Consider the following 21,914-nt stretch of genomic DNA (forward strand, 5'->3'; position numbering starts at 1 on the left):
TCATCGGCGAGGGCTGCGGCGCTGGTCCCTGCATGCAACGTCTGATAAACACGCTGATACTCCGCCACCCAAAAATGTGAAAAATTGCCTTGCGTTGCTCTGGCTTGAATTCAGTGGCTCCGGATGCCACCAAGTACAGTTGAACATCTGCTCCCACTGCTCCCATGGCAATGACGGACGGCCGGGCATCGGAAGGGAAAACGGTGGCGGAGCAAGGCCGATGAAGTTCATGGCGGCGTTCCCGGATGGTACGGCAGGGTTGGAGGTAGGTTCACAGCATCCTCCTTGCCAATGTGGTGTTTTCGAAGGTAGAAGCAGCCTCCGGTCGTCCCGAATGAACACATCCCTTTATTTAGACGCACTCACATATATAACGAACAACAAAAACGCCCCCTGGGGAACAAAGAATTCAAACCGAAAACTTAACTGAATGTAACAAGCTCCTCTTTACAATTCGAAAAATATGATAAGTGTTTGTTTTATAACATTCCAGGTCGTAATTACCGTGGAAAATTTTGACAACAGGTAAGGAGTCATAAAGGATCACGTCCGGAGTCGCTTACAGGTCGTTCCCTGCTCCTAATCTAATGCTGTGTCTGGAGGGAAATATCATCCTTCCAAGCTTAAATTGATTACCAATTGCGTAACATGATGCTCGGCTGTCCTTCGGAAACTTCCAGTAACTACGGCTGCCCCTGCTAGGCTAACGTATCCTGGATCATTAGTGTGTACCGCTTCATTACTATGGTTCCTCGAGTCAGCGGGGTCCATACCAACTCGATATTTTTGTCGAAGTGCTTGGTTTGACCCAATATGGTCGCTGGTGCCTGAGAAATTCTGCCCCTAGCCTAATTGCGTATGGCGATTTTAAAGTCACTGAGTATACCCTACTGGAAATATTGTGCGAGGCTCTGCGTGGTTATCTGTGCGTAGTTATGACCCGCACAGCGCGAGGATGTGCGATACGAGGTTGTACGATGCGAGCATGTGCGATGCAAGGATGTGGGACGCGAGGATGTGCAATGCAAGGGTGTGCGATGCGAGAACGTGCGACGTGTGCACAGTGGGAGAACGTGCGACGTGCTCACGGCTCGAAAAGCGTGCACGCTGTGAGGACTTCTGTACCCGTGTGTGTGTGCGGCAAAATTTGTGCATAGCTATCAACATTCAGAGTGCATGGATTTGGGCACTCAGTGCAAGGAATGAGTACACTCTGAAGGTGCAAGACATTAGTCTGATCTCAGACGAGAGACATTTGGCATGGGAATGCTACCATGCTAATGTGATACTCTGCATGGTTGCAAGGCTCCTACATCACACCACATGTTTGTGTTGCGCATAATACTAATATGCCAGCTTTAGGCCTTGTGCAAGGCCTCAATAAGTGTCTGCTACAGTTATGACACAAAATGTTTTGCAGAAATGATGCTCTCCGTGAGAAGGGTTTCAAGTGCAATGAATGCGAGCTTCCAAAAGATACATGTGGTCACCTGGATTGGCTTTATTGTCTGATACACCGTGGTCACAAAATATTTGCTTTCGGTCCACCAGGTTCGAGCTTGGATACAGGTTTCCTTCTTCAGCTGCTCATGGCCTGTTAGATTCGAGCTTGGACACAGGTTTTCACTGTGCGACGTCTGCAAAATGCAAAAAAAGGGAGGACTATTTTCCAAAATCCGAAAATTCAGCTCATGTCTTTACGAAACATTTTGAGAAAAGGGTAAATAGGTGCTCTAATATTAAATGATAACAATTCAAAAAGTTTTGATTCTGAACTACAGAAATCTGAAGAACTGACACAAGAATACAGGCTGTTCTGCATCAGTCTATCACAAAATCTAATAGCTTAGTCGAACAGATATTTAGGGTCTTTGAACCATATCCTATCAATCAACAACATTTGAGCACTGCTTCGTGGAAATCTACAATAACTACAGTGAACAGAGCAGTGCAAAACTGGAGAAATATATGGCCTTTTGAGAAATAGAAGTCTGCTTTCTAGGATATGGCTTAGCACACAGGGCTAAGGAATTAAACCAAACATGAAATGAAAGATTATGCAATCCTACATATATGATCATAGAAGGAAAACAAAATTGCTCACAGAACAGTGCGGAAAGTATATCATCATTGCAACTTGTACAAAAACAGTTGATAACAAATCTCCAAAAGTGCACGAGTATTACTTGAGCCCAGCAGCGAATTATCGACAGCAACCGCGGGGGTACAAGAGCTTACAGTGAGATGATGGAATCTTTCAATGGTGATCTAGAATGCCATGTAGAAGTGGCACAGCTCCCCCCAAGTTTACTAAAGGCTTGGTTAAGATTCATGACGGCCCCTCTGCCTTCCTTTCAATAAGGTCTTGAGAAATACCCTAACCACCCGAGGCAGTGGAAACAGTGCATAGGGATCAGGTTAACTGATATTCACAAACATACCTTGAGTGACAGCTTTAATCCAAGCGGTCCTCGAGGCTCACTTTTTTTTAAATGAAGCTCCACTTGAATTGCTCCTCGAGTGCATGAGAAAACCGAGAAACCGAGAATCTATAACTGGCAATGACAATACTACAGGGACACCTAGACTTCCACTTGCAAACATGGGGCATCGCAGCTTTCACGCACTGTGCAGACTTCGTTCTACTGCATACCAAGCCTTTCATGAAAGTGGATACAATAAGGATTCACAGACCCACTCTCTGAAGCATTGGCTCTGAGAACCTCAATTTGACTCGAAAATACTCAAACATCGTTTCAAGCACGACCAAGACAAGCCTCCTAAGTTCCTGTTGCTGACGTTGAGCATGTATAATTATCGTCAGTTGCAGATTTCAATGCTGTAGTTGATCATCGCATTACGCTACTGTGATGTAGGCACATTTCAAGTCATCACCAGACACCTTAGAGTGTCAAGTTGCAGAAAGCATTTGATGGCTAACAGCAAATGAATCATGTGCAGTGACCACTGTAGACAGTGGTGCAATCGTGGGGAATGTCATAGTGTAAATAGGAAGACAGCGAGGTACCGGAGGTGCACTTGTGCCATGGAACACCTGTGCTGCACACATCAATGGCTTTCTGATTGCCTCAAATATACCTGTATGTCTAGATGCAGTGCTGAAGGGGGGGGGGTCACTTCTGTCTTTTTAGCTGTGGAGAGATATTTGCAGTTGGTGAAAGGCATGACTTTTCAAGTGTGCTTACAATTATAACTCCCAGCTTGCTTGGAAACAGAAGCGGCATTTGCTTCTGAAAAGTCAAATTTGTTGGCTCGGGTGCATGCGTTATAACATGCTTCTTTGCACCTTAAATGTGCTCAACGCACATGTGAGGTGCTCGCCGCTCGCCGCTGAGCCCTCAGAGGGCAAATAGGCAACTAGGTCACTAGAGTTCACAGCAGTTCGAGCAGTTCTCAATGCCTAAATCCTGTTCTACATGAGCCATATGTCACTGGCAGTGAATGTTGGTAGACGTGAATTGTTTTCAGCCATTTTTCACAGCTGCCTTGTTCATGCAGTCTGCGAAACATGTTTTGCTAGGCTGTGACTTTTTTTTAACGTCCAAAAAGGGACTCAGGCTATGAGAAATGCTGCAGTGGGCGACTTCAGAAATTTCAACCACCTGGAGTTCTTTAACGTGCACTGATGTCGCACCGCACACGGGCGCCATCGAAAATCGGCCGCAACAGCCTACTAGCCTGTGACTCTTGAGGCAGCTTATGGATGCTGTTCACAAGTACTTCACATTAGAATGAGCGTGTTACACGTAGGGGCATGCACTTTCCGGACCAAATTTTGGCCTTATGGCGCATTCGGTTGGGGGGACGAGAGCAGAGGCGCCTAGCAGTACAGAGAAATACAGGAACACGCCGAGCGAGGGTGTAGTTGTCCTCCCACGGGAACGCTCTCTGCATGTCGAGAGCAGTGCGCCACGACCATTGTGACCGCACTTTCCTCCCCAGCATTCTCCGCCTGCCCGCAGTAGCAGCAGTTGCAACCCGAGGAAAAGCAAACACTCCATGTAGAACTGCTTGCTTTGCATGCCTTTGTTGTCACAGCGCGGCGATCTGCCTCCTTTGGCCCTTTCGACACCAGCAGTGACTCTCAAACCTGAGCAATGCTTAGCAGCCGCCATTTAGAGCATCAGCGAATCGAGAAAAAAAAAGATGGCGCGGATATAACGATTTATGCCATGTGACTTCCTCTACACTCGCTTTAGACGAGAGAGCAGCCGTGAGTGCATTGCGGTGCTCTCAGCGAAGGAAAAGACCTCTTCCTCTACCATTGGAAGCCAGTGATTCTACACCTGCTCTACCACTGGATGGCACCCGCTTGTCTGAGAGCACTTTCGAAGTGCTCTCGAGGGCGCCTGCTCTCCCACTCGAATTCGCCATTAGTCTTGTCCCCGTATGTCACCTCTGCTGCCTGGAGTGGAGAAATATTTCTAAAGGGTATGTCGGAGGAAATGCTTAAAAGCATTCAAGAATCTGAACTGAACCTTAAGTAGAGAAAAGACAGTTTTCTTCACTTTATGGAGCTAAGGTAGCGTCAGCGGAGACATGTTTTAGAATTCGGCCACAAGGGTAAAATTTGGATTACCTATTCCACACGCAAAACACTCATGACCTAATATCAAGTCCTCTGAACATTCAGAAGCAAGCTCGATATTCACAGGCTAACAGAACATGTTTCCCAGGCTGCATGAAAAGGCAGCTGTGGAAAACCGTGGAAAACGCTTAATGTCAGGCAAGATGTCGCTGCCACTGTGATACTGTTCATGTCATCATCATCATCAACAGCCTGACTATACCCACTGCAGTTCGAAGGCCTCTCCCATATTTCTCCACTTAACCTGGTTCTGTGCTAGCTGCATCCACTTGACCCCTGCGAACTTCTTAATCTCATCCGCCCACCTATCTTTCTGCCGCCCCCTGCCACGCTTTCCTTCCCTTGGAATCCAGTTTGTTACCCTCAGCGAACATCGGTTATCTTCTCTTTGCATAACATGTCCTGCCCATGTCCATTTCTTCTTAATTTCCACTAGAATATCGGTAACTTGAGTTATTTCTCTGACCCACTCTGCACGCTTTCTATCTCTTAATGTTACCCCTACCATATTTAGTTCCATAGCCCTCTGGGTTGTCCTCAACTTACGTAGAACTCTCTTGGTTAGCCTGCACGTTTCAGCCTGTTTCTTATGAATGAGGGTAAAGTTTGCATTCGTCCATGGTTCCGGTAAAGTCGATGACACCAGGCACTGCGTATACTAGGTGGCCAGTTTCTCTAGCACAATATCCCCTCTGTCCTTTAGCAAATCTGTAGTTATCTGATCCTCTCCAGCTGATTTCCCCCTTTTAATAGTTTCTACTGCTTTCTTGACCTCTGCCTTCGTCACTGGCGGAACATCTGATTGTTTTTCCCTGCCGCCAATCTCGTTACGATCCTGACTACTTTGGCTGCTGTAGAGCCCTGTATAGAACTCCTCGGCTACTTTGACTATATTTTCCATATTCGTGAATACGTTACCCGCCTTGTCCCTTATCGCATACATCTGGCTTTTTTGCCTATGCCCAATTTCTTCCTTATCGCTTTAAGGCTTCCCCCGTTCTTTACAGCATGTTCAATTTTCTCCATGTTATACTTCATTATATCAGCCACCTTGCGCTTACTGATTAGCTTTGCTATCTCGGCCAATTGGATCTGGTCTGCTCGATTGGAAGCTTTCAAACTCTGGCGTTTCTTAATCAAATCTTTCGTCTCTTTAGACAGCTCACCAGTATCCTCTCTAACTATAACACCGCCTACTTCTACCGCACACGCAGTAATGATATCTCTGAAATTATTGTTCATTGCCTCCAGGGTAATGTCGCCATCCTCGCTTAGAGTTGAATATCTATTCTGTAGCGAGATCCTGAATTCTTCTGCCCTCCCCCTCACCGCTAATTCGTTGATGGTTTCTTTCTTACTAATCTGTTGCGTTCTTTTTTCAGATTTAGGCTAATTCGGGACCTTACCATCCTGTGGTCACTGCATCGCACTTTCCCGATTACCTCTACATCTTGCACAATGGCGGGGGTTGAACACATTATGAAGTCAATTTCATTTTTACTCTCTCCGTTAGGACTTTTCCATGTCCATTTCCGGTTCTACCGTTTGCTAAACAAGGTATTTGTGACTCTTAAGTTATTGCGCTCTGCAAACTCAACTAGTAACTTCCCTCTGTTATTCCTAGAACCGATGCCATAGTCCCCTACTGCCTGGTCTCCTGCCTGCTTTTTCCCTACCTTGGAATTGAAGTCGCCCATTAGTACCGTATACTGCGTGTTTATTTTTCGCATTGCCGATTTTACATCTTCGTAGAAGCTTTCAACTGCCTGGTCACCATAACTACCTGTAGGTGCATAGGCCTGTACAACCTTCAGTTTATACCGCTTATTAAGCCTAATTACGATGACTGCCACCCTCTCTATAATACTATAGAATTCATCTATATTACCCGCTATACACTTATTGACAAGGAAACCTACTCCTAGTTGTCGCCTCTCTGAGAAGCCTCGATAACACAGTGCATGCCCATCCTTCAGTACAGTATATGCCTCATTCGGCCTCCTAACCTCACTAAGCCCTATGACATCCCATTTCATACCTTCTAGTTCCTCTAACAGCACTGCTAAGCTAGCTTCAATAGCTAGGGTTCTAACGTTAAACGTTGCCAGGGTCAGTTTCCAATGGCGGCCTGTCCAGCGGAGCCAGAAGTTCTTAGCACCACCGGCGGCGGTCACAGGTCTGACCGCCGCCGTGGTCAGTTGTTCCGCAGCCGCTGGTGACTGAGGGCCGGGGTTTTATGGAGCTTATCATGAGAGGTTGTGGCCGTTTACTGCACCAGGGTGGCCAAATCCTGTTCTGGTGAGGGAGTGCGTTGCCGGAGGTGTTCACCGGCATCAGGTCGCACCCCAAACCTGTTAATGCAATTCCACCGACACGCGGATTTTTTTTAACCCGGTGGAGAATTGCGCGGCACCGGGATTTGAACCCCGGTCCTCTTGCATGCGAGGCGGATGTTCTACCGCTACGCCACCGCTGCAAACTACTGCTCATGTAGAACATGACATGTGCATTGAGAAATGCTGTGAAATTTAGTGACCAAATTTTTTGTTTAATTAAGGTTTGGTTTGAAGTTGCTGCTACACTTGATCTTTGACCTTGCAGGGGTCAGGGGAAAATATGCGTGCTTCTTCGCTACATATACACTCAAACCAACAAATTCAACTCTCTGATTTCAGTTTCCAAACAAAGCTGGGTGCCACAATGGTCACTGCACTTGAAAAGCCATGCCTTCTGACTACCGTGAATATCTCTCCACAGAACAAGTGAACCAAACGATTTGACAGCACCATGTGTCCAAAGGTGTACATAGTACCCTGATGTGACAAGCAAGCCATTGATGCCTGTAGCATAGATGTTGACATTGTTAACAAGGCTCAATTGCACTACTAGTGGCCCCAGCTTCCTTTATACGTACTTGCTAAGACCAAAAATGTGATGACTGCAAAAATGGGCGAAGGCTACGTTTGTGTACAAAAAGGGGAGGGGGGCTGCTGCTTTCAGGCAGTGTCTGATGCGTCCTAATCTAAACATCCTAAGCATAAACACATGCAGCAGCAAGCATGCAATGCATGTTTAAAGGTGTGCGTCCATCGAGATATCTGCAGGCCGCCACCGAGCGTTCTCACTACGTCTCTATAGCCAATGCAAAACTGATCTGCATGCCCACAACCAGTTGTCTCTCAGCACCCTCATAGCGCTGTTTAAGTTTTTAATGCAAAACCGTAACTAGCCCTTTTACACGTAACTTCGTCCGTGACCGTTGTTGGCTGCTTTGGTTCCGAAAGAGAGCAATCATGCCATTGTTGAGCATAGAGCAGCTTGGTAACACAAGGCATGCGGCTGAGCTCAATAAGAAAGATCAGATAACATGACATTTGGGCAAAGCCTTTAAACTCAAGTACACTGTGTGGCTGCCCTTAGCTGAGATCGAAAGCGAGGCCAGCAAAACATCTATATCTACTGTGGCTGCGTTAGCTGTGCACCGCTGCCTACAATAAACGCAGTACACCAACTGTTTTCGGAGCCAGCGACACCTATTCTTGCTCGGCTAAAGTCTGCTTTGATTGATTTCCTGCTTAGCCAATGATGCTAGTGTGGCCACTGATGGAGATGCTCGAAATTATAATGCAGCTGCTGATTCCTTGGTGCCGGTTTCGCAAACGTCATTCTTTGCAGGCAGAAGCCCCTTTTTAGAAGATTTAGGGAAGTGATCGTGCAATCAGAAAGTTTGGTCAAAAATCTGAAGTCTTGTAGAAAATCGGAAGGGTTTGCTGCAGGTATGTACGCAACATGCCTTCCCCACAAGTGTGTCCTTGTCTGTGGAAGCCAGCAAGCAGAGCAAACTTGCTATTAGTCCTCAAATGTGTAACGTAGCTCAGCACTATGTAGGTTCCGAAACATTGCTCATATACAGTGACAACTTAAAATGTACAGCACCACAGAAGTATGTGATGATCAATTACAGCACTGAAGTTAGTGATAGACAATGATTATGGAAACTTGGTGTCAGAAGCTGGGATGTCAGGAGGGATGCCAAAGCCATACCCAGAAAAAATAATGTGCCAGAAGTTCTAAGTTAACCAGGGTTGACCAGGGCTGTCACTCAGCCAATGCTTCAGAGAACCGATCTGTGCATACTCACTGTATCCACTTTAGTAAAAATCTTGTAAACCCGCAGAACAAAGCCCACAAAGAGAGCAAATGATAAGATGTCAAGTGTTTACAAGTTGAGTGCCAGTCTATGAGCCCTCAAATTCACATGACTGCAAATAAATGAAAAGCAGGCATTCAGGGCTGCGTGGAGGTGATGTGAATGTATTCTTATGAACTGAAGATTTCCTATCACTATACTCAATTTCACAAGTTGTCTGCTGCACATGGCCCATTCGAGATCATATAGATTATAGTAAGTAATTGCGCTCTTAAGTGCCTCTCACCCCTTAAATTGGACAGGGTAAAAGTAGGAGCACAATGACCTACTTGGACCCTTTGCAAAACTCAATGCGTCACCTATCTTATATAGCAAAATCCTTGTGGGAGAACATTTTTGCACGTCCTGGATACACAGTCACGTGACACATTGGTGACGTAGCCTATATGTCACATACACATATCTCCTACATTTTTTCTTTTACAGAGGCATGCTGCTCAGTCAAAATACGCGCTCGCGGGAGTGTAGTGCGCACCGATTCTGTGCGTTTGCAATTTTTTGTTTTCGTCTGTTTCTTCCGATAGTTTGGTGGGACGGCTGGTATGCAATGCGATGCGGGGATTCTGGAGTCGTGAGTCCGCTTTTTCGCAGCATGCCGCAGGGATGGTGCGTTTGCTTTCTGCAGTCTAAAAAAAATGTGCAAGAGTACTTGCCGTGTGCGGGGATGCATATATATTGAGTACTAGAGTGTGAGTTATTTGCGCGCACTCACGCCCATACGCGCCCATACGCATGCAGTTTTGTAGGGGCGCAAAAAAAGTAATTCTGTCAAGACAGAGCATCTTCTAAAGGGCACGTAAACTAACATTTGGATTAAGCAATGGAATTATACGAGATGTTTCACATAAGGTTTGCTTTATGGGGTTTAACGCCCCAAAGCGACTCAGGCTTGTATTACATGAGGGGCTTAACTCAAGGTACAAAACCGGTTCATGTGCGGACACAGAAGCATTCAAACCTTCAGTGCTACAAAAAAAGCAAGCGTGCATACTGCTCTGTGCTTTGCCAAGGCAGCTCCAAGCCATCACTCACTTGAAACCGTGCTGCCTGCATTGGCCAGCCTGCTCCCCCCCCCCCCGATTCTTTCATCCTTTCCGCACTGCTCACTAAAAAAACGCAAGCTTGCATACTGCTCTGTGCTTTGCCGAGGCAGCTCCACGCCATCACTCGCTTGAAACCGTGCTGCCTGCAATGCCCAGCCTACTCCCCCCCCGCCCGATTCTTTCAACCTTTCCGCATTGCTCAGTAAAAAAAGCAAGCTTGCATACTACTCTGTGCTTTGCCGAGGCAGCTTCAAGCCATCACTCACTTGAAACCGTGCCCGTTGGACAGCCTGCCCCCCCCCCCCCCGATTCTTTATCCTTTACGCACTGCTAAGTGAAAAAAAGCAAGCTTGCATACTGCTCTGTACTTTGCCGAGGCAGCTCCAAGCCATCACTCAATTGAAACCGTGCCGCATGCGTTGGCCAGCCTGCCCCTCCCCCCCCCCCCTTCGATTCTTTCATCCTTTCCGCACTGGTAAATACAAAAAAGAGCATGCATGCTGCTGTGCGCTTAACTCGCAGGACAGCTAGACTTCCCTCCCATTACTTTCACTCCCCCTTCCCACCCACCACTCGTTTTAAAGGATGGCCAACATCCCAGCACCCTTGCATCCTTCCCGCGCAGACCAGGCAGACCTTTTCTCACTCCCTCCCAGTAAAATGAAAAAACAAAAACCGTGCAGGACATGCAGGAGTGACATAGCCACGTCACTTTTGTTTCAACGAGGTTTGGGTTGCTTTGGCCTGAGCAGCAGTATAGGGAGTGCTCACAATTTGATTGCTTATGTGCGCAGCGCGTTCGAGCACAGGGCTCGATCGACCACCTTTGTACCTTAAGTTAAACCCATTGTGTGAAACAATAGTGCCGGAAAATTAATGTTGATAAGCTAAGTCACATGTTTTATGAATTTACAGCTTCATTTCAAACACCAACGTTTATGTGCCCTTAGAAGATGCTCTCAGTCTTGACAGTTATTTCTTTTCTGCCACTGCAAAACAGCATATGTGTGGCGTGCGTGTGTATAAGTAACTCATGCACTAGCCTTGCATGTTTTCATTACAATGAGGAAAACAAATGCACAATCCCTGCAGCGCACTGTGAAGAAGCAGTCTCTTGACTCCGTGTCCTTGCATTGCTCAAATAACAGCACACACGCTAAACCACCGCAAGAAAAAGAATGAAAGTTAAGCAAAAGATTGCAAACGCACAGAATCGGCGCTCACTCTAAATTCCCTTGCATCATGCTTTCTACTGAGCAGCGCTTCTCTCTCAAGGAAAAAAAGAATACAAACTCCACAAGATATGTGTATGTAACATATAGGCTATGTCACTGATGTATCACGTGATTGTGCACTGAAGATATGCAAAAATGTCCTCCTAATTCCCTTTGGGGCGGAATTTGGGTGCAATGATGAATATTTCTGTGTCAAACTTCATTTTATGCACGAATCTGACGAGGAGCATGCCTTTACTATTGAAAACCAGAAGGGGCGGAAATGGGGGGGGGGAGCGTGGTTATGAATTTTGTTACTGAGTGGAGCAGGTAATGGATGAGGTCACTGTCACAAGAAATGTCTCCTGTCAGCCGCCTATTTCTGCCCCCAAAACAGGTTTGGCCGCCACAGTGAAGGGGTTTGCACTGAGCAGAGAAGCAGTGCAGATATATTCTGCCAGAAACGCCCTATACTTCATTATGGTCTATGATTACATATAGCAAAGAATTATCGATAACACTCCCCCCTATATATTCTCTTTTCACGGTACATGCAAAACGTATTCACACTCACTTTAGCTACCAAAAAAGTGCAGGAGGGCCTTTTAAAGAGGAAATTTGTCAGAGCTGATTTATAGGAAAGCCGCCATTAGCAGGTCTAGTTGAAGACAGGAAGACCAGAAAAATTACCCTCCAGAAAGGTCTTCAAAGAGTTCCAATTTGAGAAAAAGTTATTCACAGCAGTTTTGCATACATTTTGTGTGAAATTTAGAAAAACAAAGAGAGACATGCTGAAAAAAAGAAAAACTAAATAGGGACAAGAGAGGTGGCAACTGCGAAAAAGTGGACCACCTGTAACCCTGGTCTGGATAGATGCCAAGCTGTCACTTTGGGTTTATATTACATAGGCTCATGCTCTCTTCGATTGTTTCCTCTGTAGTGCACTTTTAGTTTTAATGTAGGCTCACTTTTAGAGAAACACCATGCATTATTCTTTGAGAATTTTAAGAAGTAAATAGTTTCAGGAGTCCTAAAACTCCTTGAAATAGTTCCTGAAAGCCAAGGGTACTCAATGATATCAAAGGCCTGTGTAAACCACTCTCCATGATCATCATATTGAAGGGAACGGCTTTCCAGCCCAGCCTCTGGGGCCTGTGCCCAATAAAGTATGGATGCATCATGTAGAACTTATGAAATCAGCTGGTAGTGACATCTGTTTCAAAACTTTTGGCTCTTCCTATCTTAAAGTAAGCTCACATTTTCAGTAAGTAGCACTTTAGTGGATAGAATGCAGTAATTCATAAAAAAGCCAGCTTCAGCTTGTCCTCAATGTCCTTTTATTACCCTAAAGCTGAACATGAGCTATGCGAGACATCATGAAGGAGGGCTCTGGGTTAATTTACAGAGCCCTCTTCCACAAAAGTTCTTCAAGCTATGCACTGGCACCAAATGTGGGCAAATTTGCATTTTTCTTCTATCAGCAGGCCACAGGCACCATTCCACTCAGCATTCTAAAACTCAACAGCCAAATGCCATAGCCAGTAAGCAACGGCAGCAAGCAAAGAAAACACTGAAGAAACCTAAATGTCAAAATAAACATGAGGGGTCACAAATGCAGTAGTGCGTTAGGCAAATAAAAAACTACACACGTTGAAAGATGTCTTCAGTGCTTACATCAATGTCCTGCTTCTTGCCCACCACAGCACAGCGCAATTCCGGCAAAGGGTATAGAGCTTGAAGGAGCCATTACTTATGAAGCCACATGGAGCTTTCTGTAAGGTAAAAAGTACACGACCCAACAAATTAGTGAAAACGTAATATAGTGCAACACGTACATGCAGAGGCTTTGTGAGCAGGAAATAAAGGCACAGAGTAGGAACACCATAATACTGTTTTTTTTTCTTGAAATGGTGCACAACATGCTGGAGCAGGCAACTACATGAAATTTACCTCTACCTGCTAAATAATCTTATTTTATTATTTTCTTAATTCAAAATTTCGCTTTGGAATTCAATTAGTCGAAACACGATTGCCTACACTGCCAGAGAAGAAACAATGTTGACATCACCTGGAACATACCAACCGTGAAATAAAATAACTCCTTTCACTCCATCTCGTCGCCAGCCTGGCAAAAGAGCAAGTCAGGCATCACAGTGCCCCTAGTTACAAATAAAAAAGCATTTACTTGACTTTAACTGCAAGTGCATTTAACAGCCTATCCATAATCCACCATAATCCACCATAATCCCACTAGGTTCGAGGTCAGACAAGCCCTGCCTTTCTTTATGTTTTACATCGAGCGAGCACCTTAATTGGTACTGCAGGGCCTAATACATGCGTGCAACTACAATACTGCTTTTCTAAGAGATGTGGAACTTCATTAAAATTCATTTTATGACGGAAGTAGCAAAGATTGGATTTTATCTTGAAAGAAGCAGCAAGAAAAAACAAGGGTATGAAAGGAGACAATACGGGCACTAGCTTACAACTAATGTTTATTGAAGCACACATGAAATATATACAGAAGTCGAGCAACAACGCAAACCACTCAATCACTGATAATCAAAAGTAAGACATGAATCACTAAAATTTAAGAACAGTTCCCTGTCTAGATAACACAACTCACTGCATGGTAACACGATGGATGGCTCACTAACACATGGATTACCTAGTTGTAAAATGTGTCTAGTTTCAATGATTTCCCAGCTGATTTTCAATGGCTGACAGCCAGAATGTGTGCAGCAGAAAGAAACTGAAAGCAACCAGTGCATTCTTTACAATGCACAGCCAATTTGACCTCTACCTATATCTACTCAAATGGAACCGTTCACAAGTTTTAGTGATTCATGTTTTGCTGTCTGCTTATTGGTAATTGAGCTGTTTCCGGTGTTGCTTGGTATTATATATTTCTTGTTTGCACAATAAACTTTAGTTGCGAGTTAGCATCTGCTTGCTTCTTTTGAATTCTGTGTTTTTTCATGCTGCTACTTTCAAGATGCTCTCAGTCTTGCCAGTTATTTCTTTTCTGCCACTGCAAAACAGCATATGTGTGGCGTGCGTGTCTGCAAGTAACTCATGCACTGGCCTTGCATGTTTTCACTACAATGAGGAAAACAAATGCACAATCCCTGCAGCACACTGTGAAGAAGCCGACTCTTGACTCCGTGTCTTTGCACTGCTCGAATACCAGCAACCCCGCTAAACCACCTGAAGAAAAAGAATGAACCAACATTTTGGTTCATGGCCCCTTTTCCCAAGAATTTCACCCCAGAAGAGCCGAGTACCAGGCCGGGGGAAATCGTGTACCCATTGGAAACCGGTTGGTACCCGGCGGCACTGGGGATAGAACCCGTACCTCCCGAATGCAAGGCAAATGCTCTACCACAAGGCCGCCGCTTACCAACTCACCTAAAGTGCCATCCTTATGATTGTATTTTAGTCAGTGAAATTTTACTTCATGTGGCACTAATCAACACACATGACCACGTTTCATGAACCTTAAAGCCAATCAATGAGAGCATCATCATAAAGCATGAAAGTTGGCTCTGACATGCAGCTCTCCATGCCAGCAAGCTTGCACAGACATGATTTTCTGTGGTAAACAAAACACGGGGCTGCTGCAAGGGTGGTACAGAGCAAGTAGAGGGTGCTCTGACACTGAGAAGAAATGTGGCATTGAATCTTGCTGTACATGGGGAGAATGTTTTGGGGCTATGCAGCCTAGTCTAGGTACGAAAGGAAACGAGAAAAGTTTCTGTCCCCTTGCTGTGAAGAGTGGTTTGCTCACTATTTGGGCAAGGAGTGTACAGTGTTGAAGTGAAGGGAGGAAGTTGCAGAGTTAATGCAAGGTCACTAGGGCTGAGGTAACCCACTCTACAGGGCAAGGGGAAAGAAGTATGTTGCCTCCTCCTTCCTGCCTAACTTTAGCTGCATAGCCACAGTTATCCCCAAGTATAGTGATGTTCTACCGTGATCAAGACTTGAAGAATTGAAAACTGAAAGTAACACAGGGGTATGGCATGATTAAAATATCTATGGCGGCCAGATGAATAGCACGCTGCACTCTAGTGTTGCTGATGGCGTATTTACTTATTTTATATTTAAAAAGAAACAGTAGTTAGTGAACCATAAATATACTACTTCTGCTATTAGGAGGATTTCACAGCTATGTAAACTGCATGAAGAAAGTGAAACTATCAATAGCTTAAACTGACAACTCACCAGGCACCCACTGGTGAAACAAAAGTGGAGCAAAAATATGTCTAATCTGCGTTCACCCCATTCATGATGAAGTCACTGCAGACACTAAGCATAGTTCACCATCATAGTACTTCTAATATCATATCCAAGCCATCTATAAAGCTATCCAGTTTGTCACATGAACATTTCAGCAGATGACTTTTCAAGGGTCATATGACTGATCAAATTCTCATGAAAAAAAATGTTTATGACCAAATCAGCACTTTTCTCAGAGTTCACTGCATGGGAGTGAGTTCGTCAACTGCTAGTGTTTCAGGAAAAGGGGCCATCAAACTGTAAGTAGCCTGAGTTGAGTTGCAAACAAAATTTCGGAGAGTGGTGAGGGGCAGACCTTGTGGCATTACGAAGGTCATCTACTAACGCTAAAAGTAGGCAGCCTTTGTTTGGCATGTGAAACCCTATCATCAAATCAACTTAGGCAATGAGGTCAGCAGTAGTAGGTAGCTCTGGATAATTTTGACTATCTACACTTCTTTAACGTGCACTGACACTATAAAGCACATGGGGACTTAGCATTTTGCTACATCCGAAATGTAACCCCCCCCGGCTCGGACCGAGCCCGCGTCACCCAGCTCACCAGTCAAATGCCCTAAACACTGAAGCCACCACAGTAGCATGTAGGCAGCCTTGAAGAGGGTTATATTTGCAAGCATGTTTTGTACAAGCCAAGCTTATATAAGCTGGGTATGGCCAAGCTGCGGCTAATGAGTAGCACGAGGCTCCTTGCAAAGTCCAGGTGCAGATCACGACAGCTTGGCACCAGTCCACCCCGCACCATTTGCAGTATTTCTGCCTCTACAGCCAGCTTCTCTGTTATTTCCCCTTTAAGTCCCAAGCCACCTATTGTTTAGAATTCTTTTGAACAAAGAAACAATGTACCACCCTTATGGACATCCAACTAACAGAGCTGCTCACGACTGTAACCATGCTTATTCGAGAATTTCAATATGCTTGCTTTACAAATGGAGCAGTAGAGGCATATTAAAAGTCGTGGCATTAGTTCTTCACTGTGACCACCAGCTTTGTTAAATGAAAAAAAATCATTCTAATCATTTACTTTGCTCTTTGAAAAATGTTGCCTTTTTAGTCAAAAGTTCTCATTAAAGGTATGGCAGCAATTGCTGTAGGCTCATAGCTAAAGAGCTGTCTGACATATGCCCGCATCGTACTAGCTTGCTCGTACATGAAACTGAGCCTTAGCAATCTTCATGGTGATGCGAAGAGATGTTTGCCCATGCTAACATCTCGGCATTTCCATAATGGTGCAGATCAGTGTCGATGACAGCAGGCAATGCGACATATGCCAGCAGAGACACATTCACCTGCTTTTCCTCTGCACACACAGTGAATTACAATCCCAGAAGTGAAGTGGTCTGCCTGCTCCGCAAAAGAGCACCTGCATCCAGTACAGATTGTGTCCCGATTCTGCGTTTGGAACTAATGCCAGCGCAAGTAGGTGGGGCCCATGGACTGACAGAAGAATTGCCTCTTATTCCGTGTGCTAGCCCGTGCTTCGTCTACAAGTGCCAGCTCTTTTTAAACCCGTAATAGGTCTGCATTTCTCCCGCTGCGTCTTAGGATGGTATTGACATCAACAGTTTATGCCATTCTTTCGTATAGCTGAGTGCGGGCAAGCAGGGTAAAATTTTCTTGGCACTATTCTCAAATAAAAGGAAGTCGCAGTTCACCATTTTCACTGTTTCAGAGTTCAGGAATGACTAAGTTCATGAATAGCACATAAAGATGGTTTCCGCCAGTCTTCTAGTCACACTCTGAGCTGAGGTCTTTAAAAAAGATTATTGCATAATACTGCTACTCTTAGACTTGCTGTGCTCAAGAGTAAGCACTAGTCCATGATAGCAATTTCCATTCATAGCAGCGGCAAGTACTGATCATCTATTATGGAGCACAGAGGGCACAGTCAGCACAGCAGAGCATGTTGCTGGAAATGGAAGGTGCAGCTGAACAAATACTCAAGCAAACTTCTAGCCGGTTTGTTGATTTCGGCAGAGCAATCCACTGCTCCATGGACCGATCTTGGCTCAGCAATCGCTCCCCATCTGCATTGGGAAGATGGGACCTGCGTTCCGGATCTGCATTTGGAATACAGTTACTCCACAAAGAGCAGAAAACAATGTTCTGTAAGTGACCAAACCCTGTGAATGGAATTGACCAATAATAAAGTCTTGTCATCTATCACCTCGATCTGCTCATAAGTAGCAATATAAAAGTCTGCGATTCTGTAGGAACCTCTGATCTCACATCACGAATTCAGTGCCCATAGCAGGCACAACACGCATCTAGAGGTGCTAAGTAATGTGACTCGTAAGAAATGTTATGCTAACTCTTCTTTACCTACTAAGAAAGCAAGCAGAATTTCTGTCATCGAACCTTCTTTTAAACACTATTTCACGGCAATGGCAAAAGGCATTTCGAGTCAACTGGAGGTCTAACCTAGTACAATGGCAATAAACGAGCCCCTGAGCCTGCCATGTGCCAAAGCGTAAATGCGCTTCACTGCATTGTACGAGTGAACAAGCGGAAGGCTGGAAGTTTGAACAATCTGTTTCAAGTAAACAGGGACGTTTGGGTGGTTAGGTTGGAATACCAAGCAAGCACTCTGCCCGTAGCTTCATCTACTAGATTTCCTCTCAAAGGTATAATCAGCAAACAATGTCTGCGACTTAAGCCAGGAGTACAGTCACAGCATGTTCTGGATGTTCTGAAGACTTCGATCATCACATTGACTTGTTAATTATGCCAGTCACCTCAACATCAAATCAAAACAATATATGTGGCAGCTTATGGAACCCTCGTACTTACAAAACACACCGAGAAATGCAAGCCATTCAGTCTAAAGGCAGCCTATCTTCAGCATATTGTTCATGGCCTTCACAGTGCCACCAAGTTTGCTCCTTCACCACCCTACGATCATGGAGTGTTTGCACCCCAACTCGGGTTACACAAAATGTGGCGGCTCTTTAAACGAAATAGAAGCAGTGCACAAAGAAAGTCAAAAGTTCGTTCCTAGCTCCCATTATGTCAACTGAAGAATGTGCAGAGTCGGACCAGAAATATCTATTTCTGAAAATATGTATTCTGTATAGAAATATTAGTGATATTTAGGAATCTAGGAAGATAGTGGTACCAGTGCAGTAAGCAGTCTGCCCCTTGTGAATCAAGAAGGGCCAATGTTCTCGAACTTCCAAACCTTTTATTATGCCAAAACAGGCTCACTCGATCAATTATGAATTGTGAAAGGCTACACACTCTAAAGTGGAAACACTTCCATGAAAAAAGTAAAAAGAAGCCAAATGCAGAATGTGATCTGCCTGTTCAAACAATGTCTGGAAGTGCATGTGGCAACCAAGCAATTCGTAAATGTAGTAGCCATTCATAATCTAGATCCAGGCACAGCACTAATTCCATGTCAACATGTACAGTTTCCTCTACAAAACATGCATAAATTTAAACAAAAGCACCACAACTGAATGATACTTTAAGAAGCGAAGGTTTCTTTTGCTTGGAATTCTGCATGCACTCTTCATTTTGAAACCTGCAAGAGTCTCATATTTCCACATCTGTGATGAATCAGTGCCATACTGAGTACCGAAAAACTGCACACATTTTGATTCACATTTCATATCAGAGAAGATGCCAATGGGGCATCTCAGCCCTAAATCAGAATTTTTTTCGCTTCATTTGTAAATAATTAGACAAGAAAATCAATACTATTGGCACTGTTGAATGCATAATCACCCTAGACCTTACGACATTTCTGGACTGAAGGTCTGCGTTTGGTGTCTGTCATTTATATGCGCTTAGTAGTTTTGGGGATAACTTCAGTGACGACAAAGTATGAAAAAGAAAATGTCAAGCCAACACAGGTGAAAAAATTCAAAATAGCTAAAAACTTTTTTTTCCCTTCTACTACCCAAGGCTCGGCAATGGAGTTTTACGGTTGCTGCTGAATCATACTGCCGTCGCGGGTTCGCCGGCTCTATATCTCATAATCCGCAATATTTATGAAACATAAGAATAATGATCTAGCCCTGTTGTAACGCAGGCAGGTTTTACCTCTTAGTCAATCCATGTAGTTGCAACTGCACAAGCGCCGGAGCTTCAACTGCAGCGCAACTTAAAGGGACACTAAAGAGAGAAAGGAAGTGGGTTTGCATCGATAGAATGCCAGTTCCTGATTACAAAAAGACCACTCTTACTGAAAACAGAGCTGTTATAAGGTAGTAAAGAAGAATAACAGAAATACAGGTATCGCCACCACAGCCAAACGGCCGAGGCTCGCAACTACAAATCACGTGACGCGCTAGGGATCCCGGACGCTGACAAATGCGAATTACGTTGCATGTTTGAATGCGGTAGTACGTTTTTTCTCAAAGATGATAACACGCTTTTATCATACGTAAACGACGGCGAAAAGACAATGTAAACGTTGCAAGGCAAAAATACAAAAATATACTTGGAGGCGCCACAGGCGCCCACTTCAGTTTTGGTTATGTTTCGGCTGAGGCATTTCGTGCGCACTCGGATAGTTTGTTTGAACCTGCAGCGCCTGAATTACGAGCTTGGAGCAGCAGATGCGCCTTGATGGTTCCCATTTGAGCATTCGGAAGCACGAGCGAGCGAAATCCGCTACCGCCGACACACTCCTTCGTTCACACTTCTGCGCCAACATATCGCCGCCGTTGCCGCTTCGACTGCGACCTGACCGCTTGACTGCAGCTACGTACGCCACGAAAAGCATACATATGCTAAGTACCGAAGGAAAACGCATTATCATTCAATTGTTCACTAAATCATGGCACATCTGGCCAACATATACTGCGGCAACAAGACCTTCAACGTGCAATTTGCAGGCGTCGTAAACAAAAGGGGCATATTTGCCGCTCATACCAAGGAGAGCGCCGATATATTGCGCTCGTCGCCCGGCAAAAAAAGCACCTCGGGTAAAAAGTAAAGACTAAAAATAACGAAGCACCAGAAATACATTACAAAAGATAAAAAAAAATCGATTTGTAAAAAAAAAAAAAAAAAACTGCCAGAGGCGGCTAGACTCGAACTCGCTACTGCTTGCTCCGTAACGGTCGGCGCTAACCGCTCGACTACGGCGCGCCACAAGAATCCCGGAAATATTTTTAGTTTTTATGTCATGACCCTATTTACAGTAAAGTGTTTCTGCTGCCGGTCTAAATATTACAACTTCTTGATCATCGGCGCATGCTGCCTGCTCTCGCGTCTTGCAACTAATGTTCTGGATGCCTATGCGCATTATATTGTGCACTGGATCCATTTTAACATGTGGAATTTCACAGCGCTGGCAAATGTAGTGGCGCCGGCACTTCGGTCATGTTCTGATACCGTGGACGTAATTTTCGCTGAACACGGAGCTGTAGCACAAACCTTGAAGGAAAAAAGTGCGACGAAGCTTCAAAACTGACAGGCGCAGCAGCGAGGACACTATTTTGCTGGTAACTAAATCTTATTTGTATGTAAACATGTCAGGAAGCGTTGCGATGACCGAGGGCTCGGTTTGTTTATACACAGTGCAAGAAGGAGCGCAAAAGCTTGAGAAACATGTAAAGTATTGTGCATTAGAAGCGCTCTATGTTTTTTTTTTCTTCGTTTATGGGCCCATCGCTCGGTAAATTACTCTCTTCATCGTTTTATTTATTTCGGCTGAGGCCGTCATTGCGAGTATGCTGTTGCCAAGTTGGCCCTTTAGGGATGCGACGCCGCGGGCCGCGCCGGCTCGCTAGCTATCACGAAGTCTCCGCTTACGTCATAGTGTGCGTCACTCAACTCCAACTACGTAGTTGGAGGCCCCAGTTTGAATTCGACCGGCGGGAAAGAGAAAAAACCTCAACTTCTTATCGCAATATCTCAGCAATTATTCGATTTTTTGCTGCCGGATATGCGGCGACAGTGTCACCAAATGTAGTTTATTAGATTTTCATACCATCTATGGCTGTCTTTAGTGTCCCTTTAAGGCCTGGGTCGAGGCACTTGGAACTGGCCCATTCTAAATTCTTGCCGAAGGCTGAATTGCAGTAGGCGCCAGCATCGTGCACCCCGCAATGGTCTTACGAGTGATGATTTGTACGGCATATTCTAATCTGACCGTGCAGCCCCTGGCCCTAGCTGTACCTTTTCTAAGGCATTGCAAACGCATTCACCGTTCCCTCGTCCAAAGCAAACAACCGTATGTTATAATGACGTGCGCCTCTTGATGTTTACGAACTAGCGCTGTTTTGGCATACATCATCAGTTCTGTGCAAAGGTTTTAGGAGAATGTGAAGAAAAGATGGAAATTAACTTACCTCGGAGATGTCAAATGTATGCCGGGTGGTGGCCGCCCTCCAATAGTCCCGCCGTCAGCGTAGTGTTTGCAGTGAAAGCGCACAAAGGAAACGCACTACCCGTCAGGCACGCCAGCACACTTTTTGCACAGGTATACACACAACCTGACCACGCTTCTGCACATCATCATCATCATAAACATCATCATCATCAGCCTGATTATACCCACTGCAGGGCGAAGGCCTCTCCCATATTTCTCCACT

At 44.9% G+C, this 21,914-nt stretch overlaps 1 long non-coding RNA gene across 1 annotated transcript; it reads right to left on the reverse strand.

Moving 5' to 3' along the window:
- Nucleotides 1-1,488: 1,488 nt before the first annotated feature.
- On the reverse strand, nucleotides 1,489-21,836 carry LOC146181141 (uncharacterized). The gene is made up of 3 exons (XR_014700416.1): nucleotides 21,672-21,836; nucleotides 12,751-12,848; nucleotides 1,489-1,637 (listed from the first exon to the last, which is right to left on the reverse strand). It is a non-coding gene; the product is annotated as an uncharacterized LOC146181141 (long non-coding RNA).
- Nucleotides 21,837-21,914: the final 78 nt, after the last annotated feature.

Source organism: Amblyomma maculatum, chromosome 8 (assembly GCF_055883805.1).
Source record: "Amblyomma maculatum isolate TAMU_Amacu chromosome 8, ASM5588380v1, whole genome shotgun sequence".
Lineage (NCBI taxonomy): Eukaryota > Metazoa > Arthropoda > Arachnida > Ixodida > Ixodidae > Amblyomma > Amblyomma maculatum.